This window comes from Oxyura jamaicensis, chromosome 4 (genome assembly GCF_011077185.1).
Source record: "Oxyura jamaicensis isolate SHBP4307 breed ruddy duck chromosome 4, BPBGC_Ojam_1.0, whole genome shotgun sequence".
Lineage (NCBI taxonomy): Eukaryota > Metazoa > Chordata > Aves > Anseriformes > Anatidae > Oxyura > Oxyura jamaicensis.
In genome coordinates, this window is record NC_048896.1 from 87,079,348 (window position 1) to 87,100,556 (window position 21,209).

Here is a 21,209-nt window from a genome sequence, read left to right on the forward strand (position 1 = left end):
CCCACCAATAACAAAGTCAACAACAAAAGTCCCATGGGCTTCAAAGCGGCAGGGAAGGAGCTTTTACTCTAGGACATTTAGCAACATGGCACGAGATAGCCAAACAACTGCCCTGCTACCAAAAGGCAGCACTGCTGTGCTTATTAATATCACGGGCTGCACACAATGGGGTTCTGCTGCAGGCCTACAGCTGCTAACGTTTTGGCCACTGAGCAACATGCAGCAGGATATAACAGTCACAGGATATAACAGTACATCACAGTATGTCTGCAGGGTCCTGGGATTCTGCAGGAGGAGATATAAAGAGCCAAAGCAATTAAAAAGAAAAAATAAACACTACATCTACTGACTTTATTCCATATAATAGCACATTGAAATAAAGGAAATAGAGGGTTTAGAAAGCAGATTGTGTAACATTAAGGATTTTGTTTGTTTTTCTGTTGTTGCTGGTTTTGTTCTTTAATTATTTTTCATTTGCTTTTACCTCTGCTTGTGTAACATATTCCATGAAGCTACATGCAGGTGACGCTTCCATCCCTCCGGCCCAAGTGACGTATCACCTCCACGACGAGACATCTGCGCTGCTTACATCCAGCTGCTGGGAGAGACATCATGCATTAAACCACAGCTGAGGTAAAAGGAAGCACTGCCGCCCGTGGGAAGGGGGGCTGGACTCCCAGTCCCACAAACTGGGCATTTGGGGCCCTTTCCAGGCCCCGGCATTCCCCCAACGAAGCAGAGCCGGAGCTGCCCCTGCCCACGGAGGAGCGGGGCTGTCCCCGGGGCTGCGGCTCCCCCTGCTGCTGGCACAGGGCACGGCCCTGGGCCCCTCTGCAGCGCCTCCTGTCCCTTCTTTCCTCTGATTTAGGGCATAAAATGAGTAATTGTATTTTATGTAATAAATTATATAGTTACCCTAAGTCCTGTGCCATGCCACCCAGCGCCTGGAGCTGGGGACCGACGGGTGCCCTGCTCAGCCCAGCTCTGCTTGCAGGGCGCTTCCCAGAAAGGGGGACCACTGCTCAGAGAAACTACCAGGTAGCAGAGAACTAATTAAAGCCTTACTGGTGTTTGTTGAACCAATAAATAGTAAATTGATCACCGGTTACCAGCTGTAGACTGGTGAGTGATAATTAGGTTAGGTTAAGGACCCGAGGGAAAGGCATGGAGCTGGGACAGGGGAGGGTCAGGCTGGGTGGTGGGGAAAGGCTCTGTACCCAGAGGGTGGTCATGGCATTGAGCCTGATGAAGTTCAAGAAGTGTCTGGACAATGCTCTCAGACATGTGGTTGAATTTTTGGGTGGCCCTGTGTGGAGCCAGGGGTTGGGCTCAATGATTCTTGTGGGTCCCTTCCAGCTCAGGATATTCTGTGCTTCAATTAAATAATTAGATTAAACCTCCTCAGCTGGGCATGCCTCCGCTCAGGGCAAAGCTTTCTGAGAACAACCTGGAGAATCCATTTTTTTCTCCCAGAGTCTGCAAGAGGAGACCAAGTCTTGCTTTTCCCAGCCAGCTCCAGTATTCCCAAGCTACCTTTCCTTCCAGTTTTTCTTCATCATTATCTCTTTCAAAGAATGCAAATGCTTTGCTCCTTTTTGAAAAGGTGTGAGTGACAATCCCCGCTGGGATCAGGGGTGTACAAGTGTGTGAGTATCTGAGAGGGATGAGATAAGGAGAGCAAGTGGGCCTGACAGGGATCTCCTCTGTTTTTGAGGAAATTGATCCTTGATGTAGGGAATTAAACTGCTTCCAAATCCGTGTGCTATATTCCCTCTGCACTCCAGGTGTTGTCCTTCTCTTCTGTTTGATTGTTGCCCCAGCCTGAGTAGGGTTGGCCTTAGCTCCCGGTCTCTTCCTCCAGCCCCTGGCAGAGCAATGACTCAGTTTGGTTTTCAGTTCCTTCCAATAAATGCCCACACTGTGAAATTTGGTGAATAGCCTCTATACACAAGCTCTGGCAGGAAAACCAAAGATGTGTTCTGACTTCTATCATTTCATTAATGTTAAAAACAAAAGGAGATGAAACAGCAGGATCAGGACCTCTTGCCTGGAAAATTGTTAACGGTTACCATAAGAAAGGAATTCCTAGGAAAACATAATTTTAGAAGCCAAAGGAAGTTGCACAACTGTCAGTGGTGAAAGCAGCAGTTCTCATAACACAGCAACAGGCTAGAGACCTGACCTGAGTAATAACATCTCATCAAGATGTGTCTGAAAGCCTTGTTATCACAGCCCCTGGTAAGCACTCAAGCCCTGTGGGCTGCAGACAGCTGACCTGCATAATTACTAGGAAAGCTGTCACAGTGGTGTGGGTTTTCTGGTGTGTTTGTTTGTTTTGTCAAAGTGCTCAAAAGTCCTTTAAAAGGCTTACCAGCTCTGCAAAAGAAGGTAGGTATTATTTTCTCTACTTGACATACCAGAAAAATTAGATATGGAAAACTTAACTGACATATGCAATACCTTCCACATTTTAATTAAGAGATCAGAGCTCCTACCTTCAGGGTCAAGCTGCTGCATGGCTTTATGTTCTTAGGTTATGTAAATGGGATTATTTTAAAGAAAGTTTGAAATGAGGCTCGACTCCTGAATTATCCTCCTGGTTCTGTCACTGGTCTATTTAACAAAATGCAAAAGGGATATGTAAATCAAGCCACACCTGTTTCACACATGATAGCCTTTACTTGATTAAAGGATACTATGAAGCCTTCTGAGTTCCTGTGATGAAAATTAGCAGGAACCATCACTGCTGTTATGTATACATCTACATTTATCCAGAAGTATGAACGTCAAGAATTGGGAAGTTTACTCAGGAGTGACTAAAGCAGAAGGAAATGGGCAAGGGACTTTACAGAGTTTCTTGGTCTGTCGAGATATGGTAAGTCTGAAAGTCGCATTTCTGATTCCGCCTGAAAGCAGCCTACTCCATGCATCCACTGCACTGCAAGATTTGAGGCAATAGCACAGAACACACTGTTCTAGGAGCTGCCAGAGTTTGGGTTACTGCATATAGTGGGAAAGATTATTCTCATTCACACTGCTCTAAATTCACATGATGTTGTGGAATTTCTGTTCCTTTTTGTTCAAAAACCATCAAGTATACAATACACGGGCTACTCTAATACATGACTTCCTTCTACATGACAAAGATAAATTGCTGCCCTTTTATAATTTCTTCTCTCATCTTTATTAGAAGAACAAGATGAATTTTGAACCAACATATTCAGGGCAGCTGTGAGATAAACGGTCAGATGGTTATAATTCTGAATGCATGATCAACAGCCTCCTGACAGATGGAAATTTTGTACTAGCCACCCCCATACCGTGTTTTTTTTGTTTTTTTTTTTTTTGATCTACCATGAAATTAATCAGGCTGATGCAGTCTATTAGCACCTGTACATGTGATTTTTGATGCAGTGAAAGACAGGCAGCACATACTTTTCATGGCCTAGAGCTCCAGCACATTGGTGCATGGAGGGCTCGTGTGTCCTGTGTCCTGTGACCACCTACAGAAGCTCTAGGCTCCTCACACATCCTGCAAATTCAGGTGGGATGTGTGAAAGAAAAATCCTCCTTCAGGCAGCCATGGGAAATGTCTTGCATCACCGGAGACGAGGTAATGCTTGCTGTGGCTTGTATGACCAGGATAAGCACAGCATGCTCTTTTATTTATTTATTTATTTTTTGGAAAGCCAACATGCAGAGCCACATTAGCAATGCTGGTATGAGTCCCAGGATTTTACAGCATTAGCAAATGATTACTGTGGAAGTAAGCATTGGCTAACACTGGCCTCATGTATATTTGTGAACTTTTGAACTTTTTGCACCAGTCAATGGCCAACACAAGAGTAAAGAGCCGCTGTGTCCTAAGAAATGAACATCGTAACTGCAAGGACTGAGGTGACGACACTTACGTCCACAGCGTAAGTCCACAGAGTTCCCTGGGGTGGGAAGCTCTGTACTGATGGTTATGACTCATGAGGAACTGATTTTTTTGCCATGAGTTAGCTTAATGACAATGTAAAGTAAATATTCTGGAGATTAACAGAGGCAACAGAAAGATCCTCTCAAATGGCAGTTTTTGGCTGTGACAGGCAAATCAAGGAGGAATTCAAAGCTCTGCAGACAAGTGGCTTTTCACAGAATACAACATAAAACATATATATGTATATTTTTTTTGCCAAGTTTCCTGCAATGTAGATAATGTGTAATGAAAGTGTAAGAACTGGGGCCCTTTCAGTATCAGTAGGCAGATGGAGATTTCCTACCGAAAAGTGCCCCTAAACATAGTTGCATTTCCCCTTGTTCGAGGTCAAAAGACATGATCGGCTTTTGAAGTGGCGCAAACACTAGTGGGACAGAAACTCCTTGTGTTGCAGGCCCTACAGCCACCAAAAAAATGGGCTCAGCACCATTTTAGCAGGTCATCAGTGTAGTATCATAGCAGATCATTGTTCTCAGAAACAATAATACAGACTTATGAGTAACCGAGTATCTTATCCTGAGGGCTCCACTGCTGAGAAGTGAGGTCTTTGCCCGTGCAAGAGCAGGGACTATGCTCCTCTCTTGGAGAGAGCATGTGACACAGATGTATGGGGAGCGCAAACGTCAGTGGGTACATGCAGCTTAAAGTCAGAAGCTAGGCATGTTGCGGGGAAAATGTAGTGAAAATTAGACTGTTCCATGATCACACAAAATAAAACCCGAAAAAGTAATAATAAATAAATAAACTCATTTCGCTGCAGAGAAGCTCAAATCAGCTATGGACTGAGCAGTGCTCACACTGGAGAGCATTATCCATACTCCACATCCCACATTTTTAGCACAAGGCAGGCTGAAGGACGGGCATAAGCTGCACATATGCTGTGGTTAAAGCTAAAGTTTCCATCCTGGGTGATAGCATGCACGTGTAGCCACACTGTGAATCTGCATACATTGTTGCTCAAGAGAGAATACGGTGTACTGATGTAACCCCCTTTGTGGTAGTTAGTACAGTGCAAACAGAACAATGATTTAAACCTTGTCAGTGATTAAAACCCTTATCAGTGCAGTGATGTAAGCTAGGGGTTGTGATTCATACTGACTCATGTACTCTGAGCCCAGTATCAGCCCCGAAGCTGGTGCAGGTACAAAAAGTACCTGCAAAAAGTACAAAAAGTGGTACAAAAGTACCTAAACTGGTGCCAAAGGTGCTAAAATTTATTGCAGAAATTCAAATAACACTGTATCAGCAAAACATATTTTTTTTGCCTCATTTTGTGCACATTGGTGTTATGGTGCTCTGGTAAAACTGTATTTGTGAAGCATTCCTCAGGGATGGCTGGGGTTTCTGGGCATTTCAAACACAGCTGATCTCAGCTATCAGACCCTCTGCATCAGACATCACAAAGACAGGTACATCACATTTTAAAAGAGCTTTAGGAACCCATTTGCAGCAGTGAAGCCATTACTTTGTTATTATTTGTTATTATTTCAGCAATAATATTCTAAATATTTAGCCATTCCCGCAGTGGCGATACTCTAAGCAAAACAAGAGATAGCCATCCTTTCTAATCAGCTAGTAAATTAACGACACTAGTAGAAAAGCTTATTACAAAAGCTTTTGGGGCATAAACAGTAAAGCAGCTCAGCAAGTGAGCAATGTGATTGCCCACTGCTTTTCACTTTCCCATGGTATTTCCCCTGCAGCAGCGGGGCCTCCGGGCCTCGCACACCTCCTGTCCTTGCTCGGCCTGTCACTAGAGGGCAACGAAGGCTTCAGGAGGCTCATGCTAAGAGACCTGCCTTCTCGAGAATCCCTTTTTTTCTCATTCAGTGCGAGGTAGCCGGAACACTGAAGTGAATACAGGCATCGCCTCTAAAACCCAGTGTTGTGAAATGGCCTCAGTCAGACACTTGCTGCAGAAAGCTGCTGCTCCCTCCCTCCTTCCTTCTGCCTGTGCTCGTTGTGTATAAATATATCTAAATTTGTGTTTGGTGCTGCTTTCAGCCCCAGATGCACATCCTCTGCCCTCCCCAGCACCTCTCGCACTGCCCGGGCAGTGTGGGGGCATGGCGGCTGGGCGCCAGCTATGGTTTGTGCGATTCGGAGAGGCAAGGCCCATCCCTCTCGTAGAGAGAGGCCTTTGCTGCTCCTGCCCCGTCAGCAGATCCCCACAGACAAGAGAAAGGCTGGGGCCATTTGTTTGTAGCTTTCTGTGCAGGAGGGGAGAGAGAGGGATGGTGTGGGGAGCTCACCAAGCAGCACGTGGCTCTGGTGTCTCGTGGCCTCTGGCGTACCATGGCCCACAGCCTCCCATGGCTGCACTTGAGGCAAGTGGCCTCCCTGTCCAGGCCCGGTCAATGGCATTTCTTTCTTCTTTGTATTTCTTTTTTTGTATTGCAGTCAGGTCTCAGGAGGGCATGGGCCCCTGGCAAAGAGAAGGAAAGAAAGAATTATTGGCTATTTATCAAATAAAATATATTTTTAACAATATTAGAAGTGTGGTAAATACTGGTTTTACCATCTTTTTTCTGTGTGGATTTTCACATTTTCTGTTTTTTTGAATACTATATTCATTATTTTCCAAAAAAAAATCATACTGTACACTAAGAATTGGAAAATAATAGGATCAGAGTACTTAAATGGGGCTTATAAAAAAGACGGAGAGTGACTTTTTGCTCAATTGGTAATGACAGGACAAGGGGGAATGGTTTTAAACTAAAAAGAGGGGAGATTTAGATTAGAGGTTGTGAGGAAATTCTTCACTCAGAGGGTGGTGAGGCACTTGAACAGGCTGCCCAGAGAAGCCGTGGGTGCCCCATCCCTGGAGGTGCTCAAGGCCAGGCTGGACGAGGCCCTGGGCAACCTGATCTAGTGGGTGGCATCCCTGCCTATGGCTGGGGGCTTGGAACAAGATGATCTATGAGGTCCCTTCCAACCCAAGCCATTCTTTGATTCTAAAACTACTGTGTTATATATATGTATATTTACACGTACATGATCAGGCACATATTTACATGATGACTTCAGAGCACTTCTGGCTCACGAGCTTGGCAGTTTTTCCCCAGAAACCTTCTCCACAAGTCTGTGAAAATAATGGATCAACATATGGTTATTCTACAGCCCTCTGCAGATATCAATTTAACATACAGGCAGTTGAAGTAAAATAAATACAAAATCTAGAAAACATTTTCTGTAAAAGTACATTTAATGCTGAATAGTGGTGGTTTAGTTTTATCCAATTTAAAATTATCCTAAGCTTTTATTTGGCCTTTCCTTTACTGAGGGTTAACTGAAATTTATCTGGCCTCTCCTTTGCTGAGGGTTAACTGAAATGTAATTTCTTATGAGTAAAAGTATCAGCACAGATGCCAAGGCCTTATAATCTTGCAAAAAAAAACTTTACTTACAGAAAATATTAACATTATGATTCTGAGTAGCACAAAATTATTTTGAATGGGCCACTATTAAGCAAATGAAAGCCTGTCTGTAATTTCGTGATTCATGTTCTGGATATTTTTTTGACAGGCAAGATCCCAGCTGAACCATAAAGAGGAAAATTCTTAAATACATTTTTTTCCCAGCAAAGATAATGATTTGATCAATTCTTTCCATTAATTATTACTGTTTTACTGTAGCGCAAAGTCTTGAAGAGGGGTCACATCTAATTTCCATTGTCCTCCAAGACCTTACAAGGTAAGAGTCCGCTGATAAAATAGGCAAAATGGTGAAGAAGGAATGAAAGGTGATGGTAAACTAGAAGACTGTTTTGATGTCAGATCAGTAAACTCTGAAGTCCAAACTACTTAGGCTAAGAAGAAAGACACGTGAGGCAATTAGATTGAAAATTAGCAGTATATGACTAAGAGCATAGGTGTTAAAGTAGCCTGAGGGATCATAAAATACTACAAATTAATGCAAGGTAGTCTTTTTGAAGTGGGCTGATGAATCTACAATGAAATTTCTGCAAACACCTAAAATTATTTCTTTTAACTTTATCTTTTTTGTTGTTTTTAATTTTAAAAGTTTTAATTTTAGAATTAATCTAAATAGTAAAGTGAATTAAATCTCACTGTGCTCCAAAGCAATCTTAAATGAAATGCTTGTGCTCCAAGTACCTAATTTCTCTGACAATTCAATCAGACTTGCTAGTTGCAGAGCTCTGGAGAAATAAGCACACAGTAATTACATGAACTAGAAGGTTACAGCTAATGACACCACAGAAAATTGTTTAGACAGTGATACCGCACACTTTCACCCCAATCATATGATAGTTTTACAAAATGACACAGTTTCAAATCAGTGCAATCACAAATAGGAATTATACAAATGTCCTCTTATGACACACACACAGTACATGCTGTGTTACATTTACTTAAACGTAACATGAAACTACTCGCACAGATCACAAGAAGTCCTTCCCAGGACAACCCAGTGCAAGGGAAAGCACCAATCTGGTGGTGAAAAATGACAGAAGAGCTATGAGAAGTCACAGAGCAGAGCGGGGCCTCGCACACTATTACCAAGATTAATAAAGCCAAATTTCAGCCTGCCTGAATCAACTACTGCCTTCCACAGCTAGTCAAAGGTGTTTTTAAGGCATTAATCACAGCAATGGAATAGCTGCAATGGTTTCATGAAGATCAATCGTGGATGCTTTGTGGATTTAGATCAAAAGCATGCATTTGCATCAAATGCAAACTTCAGAGGTGTGGGTGCTCCAACTGAGCGACTTCTCTAATCAGGTAGGAATTCATATCTGGCAAGGATCAATGCTCTGTGTTGGGTGTCAAAGGCAGCCCCCAGAAAACCCACTGCAGCGAGAAAAGATCTGATCTGCTCGGTATTTTATGCTTTGGGTCTCCACCTTACATTCTATCCGTTTATTTTTAAAGCAATTTCTGCTTTTCATTTACTGAGTTCATTTAATGAGGTGGTAAATGCACATGAGGATGTCACACAGAGCATTGATTACGTAAAGGTGGTACTAATTGCTTTTGAGCACAAGATGCAAAACAGCTGTCTACTTGCTGGGCATGCTGTTCTTGCCAGAAACAGGAACCAGAAAACTAAATCCATTGCATCCAGATGCTGACAACGTGGATGAAGACCAGAACTTCTCCATGGATCAGGAAATTAATACAACATATTTGTATTTCCAACACCAAAGAACAGAAAAATGCTGTGAAAAGGAAGGGAAATTGAGCAGTCAGAATTTCCACTGGTTCCTTCTGCTACCAGCAATTTCCTTTCTCCTTTCTAGGAGTCTCAGCTACTGATTTTCACCCAAGACACTAGCCACAAGGAAAGCAAAGAAACTGATAAAAGATTTAATATAGCTTTTCATTGTCAATCTGTTATTGTAAAGGATGTTTTGTGAAGAATCTCAGTTTCACACAAGAAGATGATCATCAGTTTGCAATACCGCTTCACTGCATGATGTTCTTCTGATCAGTAGTTTACTGAAAATGATGAGAGCATTTTTTTCATTTTATTTTTTTTTTAACAGCATCATTTCTAACTTCCCCCATAAACTCAGTCTGACTTCTCAGCCATCAGATGGAGACTTTTTTCATTCTTTTAAAATAAATCAGTATAAAATTTTAATGTACATCAACAGGTTTGGTACTATTGTAACAAAGTAGAAGGGAAGTGGCAGACGGCTAAAAATGAAAGAGTTCAGGACAGAAACAGAAACTTGAGCAATTGTGGGAAAGGACATGAAATTGGGGCTGTGAGTATAAACTCTGATGAATGATAAATTTACTTTCAATGGCTTTCCAGTAGTAAGTTTAAGTTAACCAGTTCTGAAGTAGAGGTTAGAGTTATTTGAAATGACATGAGAGAAAAAAATCTGAGAGAGGAAGAACTATCTCTGGTGTACAATTTGCCTCCTTCTCTAGAACAAAAGTGGAGGTTTTTCCTACCCTGGCTCCAGTAAATAGCATTACTAAAAACGCAGTAGCCTTTACTGGTAATAAAGAAGGAAACTGAGAGGCAGCGAGTAAAATGTAAAATTTAGTATGGGAAAATGGTGACGGGCGAAACTTGTGAAAGAGCACATTCTCCTGTTGATGTGAAAGCGTTCATTGGCATTTGCGTTTTTGATTTACCTTTATCTTCTTTCTAGAGAAAAACACACGGAAATAGTATGGAAAAATAAGTGATACTATCAGAACTTGCTTATGAAACAAAACTACCTATCTTTACGACTAATAGGTATCATAAAGGATTCACTTTGTCTCTTGCTTATTATGTGATGTCTGAAAAAAAAAAATCAGCACCCCAAAATTATATATCTAGATTACATTTCTCTATTTTGGCTCCTTTATGTCGTAATATACCTGATTTTCTCATGTTATGTTACTAATTGTCCCTTAATTTCCCTTCATGCAAGGTTTACTAACACTAAAAGCTAAAAGGGGAATGTGAATGAGCCAGATAAACATACTACTTTTTTATTATTATTACACATAAATCAATAATTTGAACAAATATCAATAATTAAGCTGTGATAAACGAAATCTGTTTCAACTTCCTGGTAATTGGACCAGTTATGATGTCTGTTTTGCTTTATTCAACATTTCATAAAGGGCTATACTGAACACATTTATTAATTAGGCTACAGGGACTCTTTTCTATATTGCGTAAGAAAATTCTTCAGAAAATCTAGCTTCTACATATATGAGGCAAGTCAATTTATTAGCCCGGGGCGACAAGCTTGGTAAATTCACTGTATGCACTTCCTTTTAGCTTACTGAAAACCAAACATGTCACAGTCCCCTATTTAGATCACAAAAAGTACAAAAGTGAGACAGAGAAAAGGAACAATCGGTAATGGGGAAATGTTTACAAAACTTACTGTAAAATATGATTTGGACCTCTTTGTATTACAGCATTCATACATCTGTATTGAACACTGAATTAACTTTTTTGTTTTGAGTAGGGTGACAGCTCAATAAAAGTCTATAGCTTTCCAGAACTTGCTTGTTTCATTTCTTGAAGCCCAATGAGAACTTTTTTCACCAAGAACTACTATGGAAATGCTCCTGTAAATAATAAAATCCTGTTGGCTGAAAGTAAATAATAACCACAGGCTTTCATTCTTGTGACTAATCTAGCTTTAAGATTTTTCACAGGCCATTTTCCTGCTGATAACTAAAGTAATCTTCCTATCCTTTCTGGTTTTATGGAGAAAAATAACCAGAAAGTGATCTTGAAACTGATGATAATGTGACCACTTTATCTTGGCACCCAGTGAGTTGAAACATTGATCTATTATGGATGACTAACACACAGAAATGGCCTCTGATCCCTGACCTGTTAGTGAACTATCCAAGAATTACTGGAGCAAAAATTGCTGAGAAAAATATTAGTAGGATGACTTTGGTTTCAGTTTCTCTTCAGCGCAATGACTCAAGGGATGTGTGAAGTAAAGGGGTGTAAGGAATTAGGAATGGGATCTATAAAGTTTCGGTATGGGATTGTTTCATACAAGGCTAGATTATTTCTGGCATACCAAAATATATTGTCTTAGGTAAAGCTGTGACACACAGGAAAGAAACCTGATAGCCCTGAACATACAGAAGGATCCACTTTATCATCTAGATTTCTGTGATACGTTCTATCAGCCTTGTACTGTATTTGCAAAGGCTTCACAGTAACACATACACCATGCATGTGTCTATGCATGCACACAAGTGTGAACTAAAAATATAAAACCAGCCCCTAAGATTACACTATGATTTCCATATAATATTTTAAAATACAACGTAAACAAAGTCTTGACTCTGAAGTGTCCATATCAAGTTTTTTTTTTATTATTTTCAAAGCTTTGTGATTATTTTTTATGGGAAAAATCTATCTTAACATGGAAATGACACGCTAAGGCAATGGGATCTTCTCTACTTGCAAGGATGCCAGTGGGCACGCTAGTGCCCATTAAAGCCACTTCAGATGAACACATCAGAAGGAATACCGCCAGCTTATTCTCACAAAGTTATAAAAATGAAGGATTGGCATCACCCTAGCAAACAGCAGAGGAATCAGAGACGTCGGAACTTCCATGCCCTAAAAAGTAAGGGATCCCCCAAAAAGGATTAAGAAAACCCAGAATGCTGAAAACAAACTGTAAATTATCTCCGTAGGTTTTTTCACCTTGCTTTCTGTTTGCTGTTGGCGATGGGAAAGAATCGCTAGATGTTCCATCTTCACCACAGGGCAGTATTCTTCTGCAATCATCAGCTGCATCTGAGTAAGCAGAGCTATTTTTAAATCACCAGGCACCTAGCTCAGTAAAGCCGTCACACAAGTGCAGAGTCATTCACAGCGCGGGGAATCACTTCTCTTGGTTTGCAGCGTCATACCAACGGGAAAGGCACACAAACAGTATCCTACCAATTTTCAAGAGCCTATGACTCAGTATCTGCTTCAGACTGATCGCCCTTGCCCATACCAAATCTTCTCTGAATTTTTCCGACAATTGCCCTAATGGTTATGTCCAGCCTCGAGCCAATGTCTTTCAGTGGTGAGAAAATTTCAGGAAGTCATGAGCACAGCTGTGACTGCCACTTTCCTGGCTGACACATCGAGGACTGAACTGGGGGTATCCAGGACCAGAAACGTGACATCTTCTTGAGCTCTGAAACCCATGAGCTCAGACTGCCCTCTTACAACTTCTACTTTTTTTTGGGAACGGCACAAAGACGTACGTACTCACCGTGTTCTGCTACACAAATACAAGTTAAAACAAAGTTCAGAACACTGCAAACCGAACAGAAACAAACACCACATCCTACAAGTGTATCACACTTCATTTTCCCAGGAAGTATCCAAGGAACAATGCACCTGGTTCACTGAACAGACACTGAACAGCCCGGCTACTGCATGTAGATCGCTGTGATGTAAGACACTCAACCAAACAGTAACCTGACTCGCAGATTAAGATGACAATTCAGTGTGTCCAAGTAGAGATGTTCTTTACAGAGGGAGCCTGGCATCATTTATGGAAGGATACACACGTGGCAGGATGTCACTGTATGTACTCTGACCTCCTGACGTAAATTTATTGATGTTTGGCACCACCTTTTAGAATTTATATTGAAATGCTAGAGGAGTGACAGTGATGGATGTTGCCAATACTTTACTGATACTCTGTGTTCTATTGCAGTCAACTCAGATGCTATAAGCAAGCTCCTTATAAAAAGTGTGGGGATTTATTTCATGACGAAGTTGGATTACTCCTGCACCCTGACCTACCAATTGTCCAAACCGCATCTGCGTTAGCATGCTCCTGGGTGTGTTTTGGAGATAAAATAAGGAAATCTTTAGGAGCACAGCTGAAGGAACAGTTTGCTCAATGCCCAGACAACACGCATGTGACTGTGGTCATGTTTTTTCTCTTCCAGTAGCCTTGCTAGCAGCCTCCTGTGAAGGAGGAGTGTGCTGAATGTAGGAGTTATAAATACAAACCGGTGCACCAGGGAGCAACATGAGTGGGAGGATGAGCAGGGAACCAAGGGTGACAGCAAAGCATGCAGGAGCAGTGTCCTCACAAATGCCACAGTCCCATGGGACCCAGGTAACAGGCTCAGAGCAGCTGGTCCTCTTGGGGCTCCAACAGACTGTAAAGACTGAAATTGAAGAAGTTAAGAGCTCCTTGCACAAACACTAGGGATGTTAACCACAGACCAGCCGTGTATACATACACTGTTAAAGCTATGTCAGATTTATTTGATCCAGCCAATGCCTGGGGCCAGGGCTCCGCCTGGCCTGGTGAGCCGGCAATCTGCCTGCTGGTCTTTCACAGATGCAAGATGCATGGAGAGGGCCAACTCTCAGTGCCTTTTGTTACAAGCCCTGTCACTACATGCCTCCGCAGTATTGCTGGATGGTTTTCTCTGCTTCAGCAAAGGAGGAAAACTATGGAGAAGCAGCCTTTCTGAACGGTATGTGCCATGCTGGTGGCAGGATAGCTTCTGCCCATTAACCGCCCGCATCGCGCTTTGGTGCACCATCAGCCAAGGGTACATATTTGCATCAAACGCAAGAGTGGCAGGTATTTCCCACTTTGCATCCATACCAGTTGCTACATGCACACATCTTCCCATCTCATATTCTGCAAGAATTGAACAGCATCATATAATTTCCAAAACAGCAGTGCACATGCTGGGAAAACAAAGTCCGTCTTCCACAGAGATTTGAAATCAGAAACCGTAAGTGGCAGACATTTGTTCCAATTACTCAGCATCACGCTTCTGCATTAACAGTAACAATACAGTTGCCACCCCCCGTTACACTGAGCACGGTACACTTCCTGAAAGGCTTCACTTCCCCATCCCACCACATCTCACAACCTATTTGGTTAAACTAGCCAGCCCACAGACAAGCAGGGGCTGAGCACAGTCACGGCACGGCTGATGCTCTCAGAGCTGGGCAGAACCGTGGACACCATCAGCTTCCACACACAGGGACACCTCCGCACCCAAGGATTGGAGCAGAGTGACTAGGATGAGAGGTCAGGGCCCTTTTCCCCTACCTGCCTGTGTGGGTCCTGAAGACCCCAGGTTTCTGCAAGAGGTGCAGACACAACCAGCATGAGCAGTTCAGACGAACTCTTGCAGTGGTCAGCATTCGCACACCGGTGAGGATCAGCCCATGACAGCCCCGTGACAGAGCAGCTCCGTGCTGACACAGCAGCATGGGATTCACACGCTGCACGACAAGCAGGGACAGCGCTTCACTGCTCCACACAAAAATAGGAATAAACACATAAGGGCAACCCTAGGGAAAACAACACTTTGAATGTCTCGTGCTCTGCTAGAAAAGCCGCTGACATGACAGGTATCCTGGTTCACCTGTGGCAAAAATGTTCTGCAGGTGTTACGGAGATTTGCTGGTAAATCTTTACCGCAGTTTGCTTCCATTCAGCTACACTGCAGGATCTGTACTTCTCATGTACTCTGAGAAGTTTGCTGAGGTTGGAGACACTATTGCCATAGCTGAGAAAAGGAGAGGCTGAACATTTTCTTTCAAGTATGATCTTCTAGTATAGGTTGGAATTAATCTAAAAGTGAACCTGGGAAATAAACAGATTTTGTTTTCTGTTCTAAACACCTTTTCTTTTCTACTGTCAGTAGTCATACAGGAGTTCTGATTCTACTATTATCTGACATGCCATCTATGAAATTGCCTGTCTTTGCACTCTCTTCCAAACCCTTTTCACTGTTGTGTAGCTCAAGCATTCATGCTTCTTCAGCTCATAGTCTTCTGATACTGTATGCAACTTGGAACAAATCTCTTGCTCCCCCAGTTTCAGCTTTCCTCATTCTAGAGTGGAGAAGACGATCTTGCCTGCTGTTAAATGAAACTTGCAAGAGCCGTGCAAGTGCTACAAAATATTGGCTCTTCCCAAGCTCTTTATGGAGAAACATGCTGCCACTTCCTCCTTGTACTGAGTTTGCCCACAGGAATCACAGAGATAATCCTTGGCACACAACGGGATGCTCAGCAGGGGTTGGTGGTGATCCAGAAGTAGCCACTGGTCAGGGACTGGCGTCAGTCTGCTGGTGGGAGGTCATGAGTAATTGTCTTTGCATCACTTGGCTTTTATTTCCCCTTCCCTTATTAAACCATCCTTGTCTCAGCCCGTGAGCTTTCCTTGCGTTTGCCCTCCCGATCCTCTCCCCCATCCCTCTGGGGGTAGTGACTGGTTGGGGGCTCACCTGCCAGCCAGGGGCAACCCAGTAATCTTCTATAGCAGCTCTGAAGATCCATACTGCCCAAAGCACAACCTTGTCCTCAAACACTAATCAATCATTTGGCTACTCTCATTATCACGCAAGTGAACTCCTTCACTCCACTTCCTTCAAGTTTACAAGAAACCTCTAATTTTGCCTACAGGAAAGAACCACGAACAAAGAGTCGGATTCATTATCTGGCAAATTCACAGCTTTTCTTTCATTCTGAGACACTTCCTGGATAGCTCACAGGAAATAAGAGATGACAGAGATCATGTTTCATTTTTTAAAGTTCTTGGGTCACCTAATGGCCATCATCATAGCTTCAGAAGTTCAAATAAAACTGCTACAAAAAGTTATTTTTATCTAGAAGTGGTGTTAGTGATGGTGCTAATGTGATGGTCTACAGACACAACAGAAGAAAAGTTTGTGGGGGAGACAGACAAATCAATCTGAGGAGGCACAGATGGTCTCAGAAGGCCTTTGTTTCTTTTCAACTGTATCAAGTGATCTAATAAAATCACTCTCTTCTCTCCAAGCCATACCTCTCTTGTATGAACATCTTTAAGCTTGTTAAAATGGCAGAATTTCAGTAAAAGTATGATTATGACAATGTTTCAACCAGCCTACAGAAGAACAAGCATATTTCCTAAGTCAGTTACATGGAAACTAGTTCTCTGAGACATGTCTGTGTATTGCCATCCACTTGGGCAGGAATGTCACAATTTCACTAAATACGACTTACTGAAGACTAGCTCCCTACCCTCAGAAAACAATATGAATAGTATTTACTTCAGAACCAAGATCATTTGTTAGTTTGTCTGTGCAAGGCCTCACACAATTAGCTTTCTCGCTGCTGACTCTTTAGCATTTCAGTCATAAGCAGGTTAATACATCCATCGATAAGAAAACACAATAGGTCATTCTATTCAGCTGTTTTAAGTCAAAACTGAGGTTTTGTCTAAAAATTAGGTAAGGCTAAGTGAAACCTGAGTTTGACCTTCTTTCTACAAACCAAATGCTTAATAAGCTGCAGTCTTTTTGCCTTTAAACCATTTGTAACAATAAGCCATTATTATTATTTCTGCAAGGTTCAAATGGCAAAGCAAGCAGAAATTAACAGACTCGCTCAAAGTCCAGCAGTGAACTCAAGGGAAGAGACACTAGGAACCAGTGCAGCAATGCTCAGTTTATATTCTTAAATTCATCTCATTAGATAGCAACTGCTCTATTTGTTCAGTTAAATACATCAGTAACTCTCATCAGAAACTTAAATGAAAATCATACATGTAGGAGTCCCTGTGGTCTGTCCTCAAAGGTTTAGGGCAAGAAGACAGTAATTTTGCCAGTCATCTTCCCTAAAATGCACGTTAATTCAGTAACAATCACAACATTTTGCATCAATACAATTAGCTAGAGAAAGCATTTACCCAGAGCAAACAAGATTTATTCCTCTTGAAAGAGGCATACTTCAGTGTTCTGCAAGCATAAGTGCCTGTGTCTGAAGGACATCCATGAAAAATACTGTGATGACTTTTTAAAGAGTTAATGCTTTCAATTAATATGTTATTATTTCTTATAGTTTCTGATTTAATCTTCTGTAACCCACACATACCCACGTGTCCAAATTAGACTCATTTATTGTGCTAAGGCTGAATTGGTGCTGGTACACAGACTCCTTGGAAATACTGTTTTATCATGTTTTCTGAGTTCTTTCTGAGAGCATTAAGTGTGAACGTTACTTAAAGCGTGACACACAACCCTTCTGCAATTAAGAACATGGATCCTCTTGCTCATAACAAAGCATTCAAACGAGCTGAAGTTTTCAGCAGTTGGTGCCTATATGGCATCGTTTCTTCACTTCAGCATACAAAAGACTGCATTAATGGCTTGAATTTAAAACACTGCTGAAAATTTCTCGCTCCCGTCCTGCCAGGATGACTGATGGATTTTCTGCTTTGCAGAGACCGGGAAAGATGGAGCATCAGAGGAACATCATCATCGTGCAGTTTCCTGCCTCTCAGTGGGACACTAAACAGAATTTTGGTAAATGTTGTTATTTGTGTGGAAATGGCATGGTGTGTGGGAGGGGAGTGAGTGGCATGGTAAGGGCACTTCCACTTTCGTCTTGCATTCACTTGATTCCTCCCAACCCTTCTTCAAAATCTTCTGAAAACCGTTTCACATCTAGTATCATGGACATGCTAAGAAACCTCCAACAGCTCTTTTTTTCTGCTTTACATATAGAACCATCTACTCCAGTACTGTTTCTTTTAAAGTTCTGGATAGTCTTAGGAAATCTCATTTCTTAATCAACCTTTAGAAAACACTTAAAACATTTAAATCAAACATTTTTCTTGTCAACCTCTAGAGATCTATTTGCTCGCTAGATCAGAAAAGCTAAAGGTCAGAAATGTGTAATCTAATTTTGTTCTCTTTAAAATGAGTGCTCTGGATCAGAGACACCATGGAGCCTGCATTAGGAATCTGCATTATGCAATTTTAATGCTTAAGACAAATCCACAGACAATTATGTTTTCGCCTGCAACCTTTTGTTTCCAGCCTTGCACCTGAAAGCCTAGCATTTAGTCATACTTAAACACCCCCCCACACCCCCCAATTTACCTTTAAAACTGCCTGATGTTTGAGGAATGGTAATGGAAACCAGAAAACTCAAGGCATTTTATATTCAAAGCAGAAAATTCAATCGCTATATATAGGATCCCCAAAGGATCTGCAGTATAAATCATATAAGAATTTCAGAGTCCGGGAGCGTTTCCTGCAATTGACAGAGGGTTGTCTGGAGCATTTCAAAGTATCAGTTTTTAGGACAGAGCATCCTACGACCAATACAAGCCAGCATACCCTTCACTGCCCACCAGGAATAAACAGATATGGGTAACCCCCTACCTTTTATAAACAAGAAACTCGAAGATGTGATTTGCTTCTCAGTAGGAGTCGCAACTGCAGTCACCTAAGTCTATGAGTTTTGAAACTCTCTAGTGAGCTTCTGAGCCTTTTACATTCCTGTAGATAAAAGTAAAGCTCAAAATCAGTTATATCATGATGCGGCTGCCTAAAGGACTAAGCACGCTGTTTGAACTCCCCAGACCAAGAGAGCATCAGCAAGACAAATAAATTCCAGTTTGCAAGGACAGTACCAGTGAACCGGTACTACTGAGCTGCGGGTAAACAAAACAGAAATTGCAAAATGTAAAGACAGCAAGAAAATAGAACAGGGCCTGAAACAGCCAAACACTTGCTGTGTGGAAGGAATAGCCAATACAGAACCAATAAGCCTGAACAGAAAGGTTGAATTGCAGCCAAGATCTAAAGAATGACAGAGCATAACAGATGCCTACTGCCTGGATATAGACCAGAACTGATCAAAAGACTTAAATAAGACACGTACAAGAGCATATCCTGCTTCTCTGCTGACACCTATAAAGATGAGACTGAACAGTCCTAGTCCAAATGAATGCAAAAGAAATACTTCTTAGCGAAAAGCAAGAGGATTGCTTCAGATCTAATTTTGTGGCTCTTCATTCTGTTTATTTCAGCCTCATGTGATTAATAACACAGGTCCTGGGACTTTGCCCTAAGCATCAAAACACTTTTGGTTTTGGCATCCTCCAAAGCTCAATCCATGCATGAAACGTGGGGAAAAATTTCCGTCAGAAATAAATACAAACCATGCTATTTCTCCTGATGACACTAAATATTTTACGTGCATAAATTGAAATCAGACTGAAAGAACAGTGTTGCAGTCCAGATCAGAACCTGAAGGCAGGGAAACAGCCACACACATACGTAACAGGAACAAGTTCACCAGCCTGGGCAGTCCTGAAGGCCCTCGCAGTGAGTTTCCCATTCCAACTGTAAAACACGAAGAACAGCAAATTATGAGACTATCCAATACAGCAGTACATACAAGGGATGTTTACCCTTTCCCACATCAGAACTGTAAACGTGGCTGCAGATTATAATGACTGCTAATCTATGAGTCAGAGAAGCACAAACTTCCTATTTGTTCAGCGCGAAAACCAGACTCTCAGACGCACATGGAGCTCTGCGTTGGGCATCTTTTGTAGCAATGAGTATGCTAAGACATATCAGATGATTTCATCGGGGAAAATAAGCCACTACAGATTTTTTTTTTTTTAAATTCCTGATGGCACTGCAAAGCCAACAGCACAGGACGAGTGAACTGCTGCTGCTTTTCCATCATACAGCAACAGGAGGACCACTTGCTATTTTCTAATCAGTTCTGTTTAGTTAGATGAGCTTAAGGCAATGGAACATTATATGAGTATCATTAGATCACAACTTGCCCTCCAGGAACACAAGCAATGATGTAAGACAACTGGAACAAACCCAGCTTGATCGGCTGAACAACTTCTGGAGTTCACAACTAAAAATAAAGTATGGTTCCCTGAAAAGCGAGCATACTTCGCCATCTGGGAAGTGACACAACCACCACACCCCAGTGTGCTCCATGGTCTTATCCACACAGAACATCATCTCCAGAGAACTATTCTTACATCATTTGCACTAACATCACAGATAGAACTACAAAACTCAGAGGAGTTATTTGCAGTTCTTACCCATACAACACTGCAAACAGTTGATCATTTTTAAAATTATTTCTTACCAGCTTTACAAAAAACTCAAGTTTTAAAATTAATTAAAAAAAAAAAATCTATGAAAACTGAATCCAATCTAACTATACTGTTCATGTTTCCCCCTTCCTAGTTTCCTAAGCTCTGCTTAGTCTCCATTTTGCTTCTAGGGAGTATCTAATCACTTCTGCTCATATTCATCTCACATGTCATAAGATGGTTATGATATGCAAAAAAAAATAATTATTTAAAATAACTCCTGTTAAGATTTATTTTTTTAGCATAATTAATTTGAGGTTAGATTTTACTCATGTGATAGATTTTACTTAATATTCTGATACCTCTTATACTGAGAAAGGGTGAAGTGAACTTCACCTCACATTTCAAGTTGAGACTAGTAAGGCATGGCAAAATAAAGGGCTTTCATTACATAAAGTAGCACAGAGCATACCTGGTGTACATGCAATTACTTGCTAATCAGAATTACTGTACTTAAGAAGCCATCATTTCATTGTCTAAAACTGAGAAAGGACAAACACACCGCTCAGCAAACCAGCTGCTTTATCAGCAAATCTGATGAACAGCACACTGAAGGCAATCCAGGAAAAGCCAGGTACACTACAAAACACGTCTGAAGAGCTGACTCACTCTTTGGCACTAGCTTCCACTTACTGAATTCCCAAGAATTCCTCTGCGTTTCAGAACTGACAAAAAGAAACAGTCATCTAAGGGCATTCCCGAGAACATATGGGATTAGTTTCTTACTCAGGATTTACGCAGGTCAAATTTCCCTTAAGTCAGTGGTGTTTTCCTCAGGGGAGTGCTTGCTTTGTCCAAAGATCTATTAATATCAGGTTTTCAGTAATCAGATGC

The 21,209-nt window shown here is 41.7% G+C and overlaps 1 long non-coding RNA gene across 1 annotated transcript; it reads right to left on the reverse strand.

The window, feature by feature from the left end:
* Nucleotides 1-440: 440 nt before the first annotated feature.
* Nucleotides 441-18,690, reverse strand: LOC118167090. Its single transcript, XR_004750928.1, has 4 exons — nt 18,628-18,690; nt 6,977-7,064; nt 6,235-6,407; nt 441-595 (listed from the first exon to the last, which is right to left on the reverse strand). It is a non-coding gene; the product is annotated as an uncharacterized LOC118167090 (long non-coding RNA).
* Nucleotides 18,691-21,209: the final 2,519 nt, after the last annotated feature.